Below are 10,099 nucleotides of genomic sequence, written 5' to 3' on the forward strand. Positions count from 1 at the left end.
AAAAACTGTTAAGATGATTCCAAAAAAATTCTATCTAAAGTGTAGACTATGTGAAAAAGTATCAAGTTTTTGATGAAAATCCTGGTAAAGTTATCATTTCAAATACAGATCATTTAATTTAATTTATAACAACAGTAAGACGTAATTTTCTTTTTCATTTAAAACTCATCTCATTAAAATAACGGGAAAATTAAAGCGGTCATTATACTTTTTCAATAAAAAAATAACGCTTTGTTATTGTCGCACGAAATTGCGATTTTAACAATAAGAGAAAGTATAGAACAAAACCAAAACTTTTTATGAGCGGGCAAGCATCAATACCACGCAGTGTCTTCTTTTAATTTTTCAGCAGAATTTTTATATACAAAATTTCAAATCAAATCAAGAAGATCCACTAAGTTCCTTGAATTTCCATTACTATTTGATTGCGTCTTTTTTTCTGCTTTTTTCGACCCAACCAATATCACTGACCGCCGGGTGAAGTGGTTTTTTGCAGCTAGGACAGAACGCCCCCAAACAAATATCTTGACTTGGTCACCAAATATTTCATTCACTAAAATTGCTTGCCCTTGAAATGTATACATGAAACTGATAAAATTGCGCGCAACCATTGTCAGATTAAGGATTAAATTATTTTCATTTTTTTTAAGGATTACACAAAACTTTTTTTAGCTACGGCAAAACCTCAAACCTGCTCCTCTAAGTTTTCCATATCATGTTTTTTGTCCGACAGTTAATAAAAAAGCTATTCAATTATTTTTTTGTGTGAATTTTTGTCTTTATTCAGCATCAAATTCAAATTGGAGATTAGAAAAATTGTCTAAGCAAAAATTCTATGCGAAATTCAGAAAATTGAAAGTTTCGTTTCAATTTTTAATTTATAAACAATTTCGTCGAATTTAAAACTTTTTAAAAGAATTTAAAACTTTTTAATACAATTCTTAAATTTCGACTACGAGATCAATTACTTTGTACAAATATTGTTAATGAAACCGATAGAGCAGCAATAATCCGTTTTTTTTGTCTAATTTTTCTCTTTTCTCTCAAATTGTTGACACTGAACTTGTTTAAAATGAAGATCTGATGTTTGCTCAGTTTTCTATCTGTTTTTAAGATAGAAAATAGAGTGAATTAAAAACCATGTATGACAAATTATTTCGATTTGCAGAAAATGACCCGAGAAGTTCTCAGTCAATGTAATCGAAGATTGGAAAAAATTATAGCTCCGACCGCCACCGATATACCGAGTTATGAACCGATTTACAATAACTTGCTATACGGTTTAAAATAAGAGAAGGCAATTTTTTTCGAAAAATTGGCGGCAAACTTTGAAACACTCATTGAAAGACACACAGGTTCAGAAAACTCCGGTTATCAGATCTTTTTTTTTTACTTAAGCGTAGTTTTATTTTTCCATGTGTTTTATCTATGAAGCATCTATATTGATCGCAAATGGCGTGATAAATTAATAATTCTACGTGGACAAAAACAGCCAGTCAATTATGAGAGTTTTATGCAAGTCACAAAGCTAAAAAATGAAGTCACGTTCTGGTCTTTTTGATTATTAGCTTTGGACAAAAGCAGCCAGTAAAATATGGGATATTTCAATCAGCCAAGCGTGGGAGCTGAGCTAGGAGAAAACTTGCGAGCTAGAGTAAAAACTATTTGATCAAAACTTGCATTCCATTAGATTCCATCAGAGATAACGATTTCTGTTTGGGTTGATGGATTCTGCTAAGCTTAGTTTTAAACAAAAAAATGCAGTCTGCAAAGACAAGAAAAAACATTGAGTTTGTACGCAAACAATTGTAACATGTGGACAAAAACAGCCATTCAATTATGGGAGTTTCAAGTTAGCCGGGATCGGAGATCGAACTCCGAGAAATCATGCAATTTTTTAGGCAAAGTAATGGGACAAAAACTGCAGTAAATGATGCGTCAGCAGAGAAAATTACGAGTTTAAAGATTGATTTTTCTTTGCTCCGCAGCTGGATTTGATCAATGTTATGCAATCCACAAAGCTAAAAAATGAAGTTAATTTTTGACTATTTAATTGTTAGCTTTGGACAAAAGGAGCCAGTAATTTATGGGATATTTCAATCAGCCAAGCATCGGAGCTGAGCTATGAGAAAACTTGCGAGCTAAAAAAATTTTTTTGATCAAAACTTTCATTCCAGTAGATTTCACCGAGGAAAAGATTTTTTTTTGGATTAATGGAGACTAGTAAGCGCCGTTTCAAACAAAAAAAATGCAGTCAGCAAAATTCAGAAAATATATTGAGGTCGTACCCAATCAATTGTTAAATGTGGACAAAAAAGCCAGTCAATTATGGGACTTTCAATTTAGCCAACTACCGGAGCTCGATTTCAGAAGAATCAGTCAAACTACAAGGCAAATTATTTGGAAAAAAAACTGCATTAAATTAGGTGTCATCAGATAGAAATAGGAATTTTAGATTGATGGACTCTTTTAAGCTTCGTAGCTGGATTCAAACAAAAATAGGCAACCATCAAAAACAAGAAATGAAGTTATGAGCTGAGTTTGCACACAACTGATTATTAGATGTGGACAAAAACAGCCAATCATTTATGAGAGTTTCAATTTAGCCAAGCATCGGAGCTCGATTTGAGAGAAATCAAGCAAGCTACAGGGCAAATTACTTGAACAAAAATTGCTTTAAATTAGAGGTCACAAAAATGGATTATTTGAATATTGGATTCTTATAAACTTCAAAGCTGGATTTTGAAAAATATGCAACCTTCAAAACTAAGAATGAAGGTAATTGTTAAGTTTGCAAGAGTTAAGTTTGCTCGCAGTTGACTGTTAGATGTGGACAAAAACAGCCAGTCAATTATGGGCATTTCAAGTTAGCCGGCATCGGAGATCGATTTCGGAGAAAACAGGCAATCTACATGGCGAAATACTTGAACAAAAAGTGCAATACATTAGATGTCATCAGACAGAAATATGATTTTTGGAAAGATGGATTCTTCTAAGCTTCGTAGCTGGATTCAAACAAAAGTATGCAACAAACAAAACTAAGAAACGAAGTTAAGAGTTAATTTTGCACCCATTCAATTGTAAGCTGTGGACAAAAAGGGCCAGTCTATTTGGGACAAATTCAAAATAGCCGAGCATCGCTTGAGTTCACAGAAATCAAGCAAGCAAAAACTAAATTAGTTGTCAGCAAAAAAAAAATTCTGGTTTCATGAGCTTTGCTTAATGTCGTTTCAAAGAATTATGCAGTCTGCAATATAAAAAAAGAAATGGCTGGGTTAGTAGCTGGACTAAAGCAAAAAATGCAACTAAAAAAAACTAAAAAAAAATAAGAGTTAGGTTTGCACCCATTAAATTGTTAGCTGTTGACAAAAACAGCCAGTCAACTATGGGCATTTCAAGTTAGCCGGCATCGGAGATCGATTTCGGAGAAAACAGGCAATCTACATGGCAAAATACTTGAACAAAAAGTGCAATACATTAGATGTCATCAGATAGAAATATGATTTTTGGATTGATGGATTCTTCTAAGCTTCGTAGCTGGATCCAAACAAAAATATGCAACAAACAAAACTAAGAAACGAAGTTAAAAGTTAGTTGGTTTTGCACCCATTCAATTGTAAGCTGTGGAAAAAACAGCCAGTCTATTTGGGAGAAATTCAAAATAGCCGAGTATCGCTTGAGTTCACAGAAATCAAGCAAGCAAAAACTAAATTAGTTGTCAGCAAAAAAAGAGTTTCTGGTTTCATGAGCTTTGCTTAATGTCGTTTCAAAGATTTATGCAGTCTGCAATAAAAAAAAAAAGAAATGGCTGGGTTAGTAGCTGGACTAAATCAAAAAATGCAACTTACAAAACTAAGAAAGAATTTAAGAGTTAGAATTGCACCCATTCAATTGTTAGCTGTGGACAAAAACAGCCACTCAACTATGGACATTTCAGGTTAGCCGGCATCGGAGATCGATTTCGGAGAAAACAGGCAATCTACATGGCGAAATACTTGAACAAAAAGTGCAATACATTAGATGTCATCAGATAGAAATATGATTTTTGGAAAGATGGATTCTTCTAAGCTTCGTAGCTGGATTCAAACAAAAGTATGCAACAAACAAAACTAAGAAACGAAGTTAAGAGTTAGTTTTGCACCCATTCAATTGTAAGCTGTGGACAAAAACAGCCAGTCTATTTGGGAGACTTTCAAAATAGCCGAGCATCGCTTGAGTTCACAGAAATCAAGCAAAAAAAAACTAAATTAGTTGTCAGCAAAAAAGATTTTCTGATTTCATGAGCTTTGCTTAATGTCTTTTCAAAAAATTATGCAGTCTGCAATTTAAAAAAAAAAGAAATGGCTGGGTTAGTAGCTGGACTAAAGCAAAAAATGCAACTAAAAAAACTAAAAAAGAAATTAAGAGTTAGGTTTGCACCCATTAAATTGTTAGCTGTTGACAAAAACAGCCAGTCAACTATGGGCATTTCAAGTTAGCCGGCATCGGAGATCGATTTTGGAGAAAACAGGCAATCTACATGGCGAAAAACTTGAACAAAAAGTGCAATGATTAGATGTCATCAGATAGAAATATGATTTTTGGATTGATGGATTGTTCTAAGCTTCGTAGCTGGATCCAAACAAAAATATACAACAAACAAAACTATGAAACGAAGTTAAGAGTTAGTTTTGCACCCATTCAAGTGTAAGCTGTGGACAAAAACAGCCAGTCTATTTGGGAGACTTTCAAAATAGCCGAGCATCGCTTGAGTTCACAGAAATCAAGCAAAAAAAAACTAAATTAGTTGTCAGCAAAAAAGAGTTTCTGATTTCATGAGCTTTGCTTAATGTCGTTTCAAAGAATAATGCAGTCTGCAATATAAAAAAAAAGAAATGGCTGGGTTAGTAGCTGGACTAAAACAAAAAATGCAACTTACAAAACTAAGAAAGAATATAAGAGTTAGAATTGCACCCATTCAATTGTTAGCGGTGGACAAAAACAGCCAGTCAACTATGGTAGATTCAGTTTAGCCAAGCATCGGAGATCGATTTCAGAGAAATCATGCAACCTATAAGGCAAATTTTCTGGAAAAAAATTAACAATGTGTCAGCAGAGAAAAATACGAGGTTAAGATTAACGAAGTTAAAAAAAGCAAAAAAAATGAAGTTAAAATTTTAACCACTTAGTGTTCAGCTGTGGACAAAAGCAGTAGGTATATTATGGGAAAGTCCAATCAGCCAAGCATCTGAGTTGAGCTATTAGAACCCTTGCAAGCTAAAACGCAAACTTTTTAAACAAAACTTGCATTTCATTAAATTTCATCAGAGAGAATAAGATTTTTCTCGGTTGATGGGTTCTACTAAGCGTCGTAGCGGAATTCAAAAAAATGCAACCAACAAAACTAAGAAATGAAGCTAGGACTTAAGTTTGCACCCAATCAACTGTTAGTTGTGGACAAAAACAGCCAGTCAATTATGGGAGTTTTAATTTGGCCAATCATCGGAGCTCGATTTCTGAGAAATCAAGCATGCTACAAGGCAAATTAAATGACCAAAACTAGCTTTAAACTAGATTCACAAAGAGATTGTATCAATGTATTGATTAATTCTAAGCTTCGTAGCCGTACTAAAACAAAACTATGCAACCTACAAAACTCTGAATGAAATTAGGAGTTAAATTTACAGGCATTCAATTCTGAGAGTTTCAGTTTTGCCGAGCGTCGGAGCTTGATTTTACAGAAATCAATCAAGCAAAGAGCACATTATTTAGATTAAAAAAGCAATAAGTTAGTTGTCAACAGATGAAAAAGCTTTTGAAAAAAGGAAATTTGCAAAGCTCCGTTTCAAACACATGTATGCACTCTGCAAAAATGAGAAAAGATATTAAGGTTGTACCCAATCAGTTGTTAGCAATGGACAAAAACAGCTAGTCAATTATGGGAGGTTCAATTTAGCCAAGCATCGGAGCTCGATTTCAGAGAAATCAAGCATGCTATAAGGCAAATTAAATGACCAAAACTAGCTTTAAACTAGATTCACAAAGAGATTGTATCAATGTATTGATTGATTCTAAGCTTCGTAGCCGTACTAAAACAAAACTATGCAACCTACAAAACTAAGAATGAAATTAGGAGTTAAATTTACAAGCATTCAAATCTGAGAGTTTCAGTTTTGCCGAGCGTCGTAGCTTGATTTCACAGAAATCAATCTAGCAAAGAGCACATTACTTAGATTTAAAAAAGCAATAAGTGAGTTGTCAACAGTTAAAAAAATTTTTGAAATAAGGAATTTTGCAAAGCTCCGTTTCAAACACATGTATGCACTCTGCAAAAATGAGAAAAGATATTAAGGTTGTACCCAATCAGTTGTTAGCAATGGACAAAAACAGCTAGTCAATTATGGGAGGTTCAATTTAGCTAAGCATCGGAGCTCGATTTCAGAGAAATCATGCAAGCTACAAGGCAAATCATTCGAACAAAAACGGCTTAAAATTAAATATCACAAAGAAAAGTAAGAGATTTGGTTCCATGGATTTTTCTATGCACCGTAGCTTGATTAAAACAAAAATATGCAAGCTATAAAACTGAGAAATGAAGTTAGGACTTAAGTTTGCACGCATTCAATTGTTAGTTGAGGACAAAAACAGCCAGTCGACTATGGGAGATTCAGTTTAGCCAAGCATCGGAGATGGATTTCAGAGAAATCATGCAAGCTACAGGGCAAATTACTTGAACAAAAATTGCTTTAAATTAGAGGTCACAAAAATGGATTATTTGAATAATGGATTCTTATAAACTTCAAAGCTGGATTTTGAAAAATATGCAACCTTCAAAACTAAGAATGAAGGTAATTGTTAAGTTTGCAAGAGTTAAGTTTGCTCGCAGTTGACAAAAATGATTTTTGGATTGATGGATTGTTCTAAGCTTCGTAGCTGGATTCAAACAAAAGTATGCAACAAACAAAACTAAGAAACGAAGTTAAGAGTTAATTTTGCACCCATTCAATTGTAAGCTGTGGACAAAAACAGCCAGTCTATTTGGGAGACTTTCAAAATAGCCGAGCATCGCTTGAGTTCACAGAAATCAAGCAAAAAAAACTAAGTTAGTTGTCAGCAAAAAAAAGTTTCTGATTTCATGATGTCAGCAGAGAAAAATACGAGGTTAAGGTTGATGGCTTTCTCTTAGCGTCGCAGCTGGATTTGAATACAATTATGCAATCCACACAGCTAAAACAAATACATCCAGTCAATTAGAAGAAATTCAATTCAGCCCGAGCATCGGAACTTGATTTCACAGAAATCAAGCAAGCAAAGACCACATTCTTTAGATTAAAAAGCATTAAGTTAGTTGTGAACAGAGAAAAAACTTTGAATTGAAGATTTTTGCTCAGCGTCATTTCAACCACAGTTATGCAGTCTGCAAAATTAAGAGAAGATATTAAGTTTGTACCCAATCAATTTTTAGCTGTGGACAAAAACAGCCAGTCAATTATGGGAGTTTTAATTTAACCAAGCATCGAAGCTCAGTTTCAGAGAAATCAAGCCAGCTACAAGGCAAATTAAATTACCAAAAATAGCTTTCAACTATATTCACAAAGAGATTACATTAACGTATCGATAATTTCTAAGTTTCGTAGCTGGGCAAAAAAAAACTATGCAACCTACAAAACTAAGAATGAAGATGGGAGTTAAGTTTGCATCCATTCAATCATGAGAGTTTATTTTAGCCAAGCATCCGAGCTTGATTTCACAGAAATCAAGCAAGCAAAGAGCACATTCTGTAGATAAAAATGCAATAAATTAGTTGTCAACAGAGAAAAGTTTTTGAAATAAGGAATTTTGCTAAGCGCAGTTTTAAACACATGTATGCACTCTGCAAAATTAAAAACAGATAGTAAGGTTGTATCCAATCAATTGTTAGCTGTGGACAAAAACAGCCAGTCAATCATCATTTTCTCTAGCAAACATTCGACAATCCACTGAATCCGCATGGAATTGTTCCAATGATTAGTTTTTCTGGTGTTTTTGGCAGATGAAAATGTATCTTTCGAAGGCAATTATCCGCGTTGTGACTAAAATGTCTTCCATTTTTTAGTGGATAAACTCTTTAGTGGATCAACTCTTTAGTGGATATTGTGTGCAACTCAAGTCCTGGGTAGTTTTGTTGTAGCTGTTTTTGGCCATCAGCCCCTAAACACAAGAAGATATACCTTCTCACATTGGCTTCTGCTTCGTCCCATGGGAATTAGTTGCAAAGTGGTCCTCTTTCTCGAACTCTTGCTGTTTGATTTTCCCAGTTTACCTTTTTCTCCCGATTTTGTATATCTCGTTTCCGCCTCAGTTTCACCGTTAACTTCCATTTCGTAAATTGGTTACGTTGGTTCTATAATTGAGGGTCTTGCATGAAGTAGAGTTCGCACTTCTATACCGTCTTTAGATAGGATGGCCATCTCCATCATGGCTGTCCATTTTGTCCATTCCATTGGCTGTTCCGCCCTTGCATTCTGCCAGAATGGTGGGATGCTCATCCTGCTGGCTGCGCCGTGTCATTACGTGCTGTATGATCTGTATTGAATCCATACGGATTGGCGACTAGGGTGATAACTCAATAAGAAAATAGAAGTAAACTGAAACATAATCTTTTTTTACCAGTTCTGCACATGTTGTGCTCTTAGTAATACGGACTTTCCGTATTTCTCAAGGTCAGCTGACCTGTGGTATAATTTATATAATTAGCTAGAAAAATGTATATATGTACATCACTAACATGATGCCAATCCGGCCGGATGAAATTCTCCGTGGTCTTTTAAACTTTTGTCTTTAATAAAATATGAAATGAGCTCAAACTTTTGTGCCGTTTATTTAAATCGCTGCAAGAAAGGGATGATGGCGAAATTTAGGAGTGTGTGGACGTCTTTGAAAAACAGGACTGCCTTCATTTGCCGTCTGTTTTTTTTTGAATTCTTTCAAGAAACGTCTTATTGACTCTAAATTTGCCTTGAGACCAAAATTATAAAACCGCATCTCTCGACACTTAAAATAACATGAATTGCTATCAGCATAAAAAGAAAATCCCACTGAAAATGTTCGATATGATACACCACTCGATATTTTCCGACGCGATGATTCCTTGTGGCATCTGATGATTACGTTTAAAACAAAGCTCTTTCCACATGACCATTCTTCTGCTACTCACAATTAGTGGTCGGAACAAAAACTCGCCGGTTCGCGCCATGTTAAATGATCTCTAACTTAAAATCATTATATTCGACTTTCACAAAAATGGAGTCCTCAGCTAGTTAACCGGAGCTACACCGGAGTTTTTGAATTGATGCAAAATTGATAAAAGATATGAAGTTTGTACCCAATCAATTGTTAGCTGTGGTCAAAAACGGCCAATCAATTATGAGAGATTCAATTTAGCAGAGCATCAGAGCTCGATTTCAGGGAAAGCGTGCAAACTACTAGGCAAACAACTTGAACAAAAATTGCTTGAAAATCGATGTAACTGGTTTTTAAAAATTATGCAACCATCAAAACAATGAATGAAGTTATGAGTTAAGTTTGCAAGAGTTAAGTTTGCACATAAATAATTGTTAAATGTGGAGAAGAACAGCCATTCGTTTATGGGAGTTTCAGTTTAAACAAACATCGGAGCTCGATTTCGGAAAAATCAGGCAATCTATATGGCATAAAAATTGAACAAAAAAATTCCATTACATTATATGTCATCGGATAGAAATATGATTTTTGGATTGAGGGATTCTTTTATGCTTCGAAGCTGGATTTAAACAAAAATATGCAACCATCAAAACTAAAAAACTAACTTAAGAGTTAGTTTGCACCCATTCAATTGTAACCTGTGGTCAAAAACAGCCAGTCAATTATGAGAGTTTCAAGTTAGCCAGCATGGAAGGTCGAATTCAGAGAAATCATGCAAGTTACAAGGCAAAATATTGGGACAAAAACTGCAGTAAATGATGCGTCAGCAGAGAAAAATACGAGTTTATAGATTGATGACTTTTTCTTTGCGTCGCAGCTGGATTTGAACAACACCATGCAATTCACGAAGCTAAAAACTGAAGTCAAGTTTTTGACTATTTGATTATTAGCTTTGGAC

This window comes from Symsagittifera roscoffensis, chromosome 10 (assembly GCF_963678635.1).
Source record: "Symsagittifera roscoffensis chromosome 10, txSymRosc1.1, whole genome shotgun sequence".
Classification (NCBI taxonomy): Eukaryota; Metazoa; Xenacoelomorpha; order Acoela; family Convolutidae; genus Symsagittifera; species Symsagittifera roscoffensis.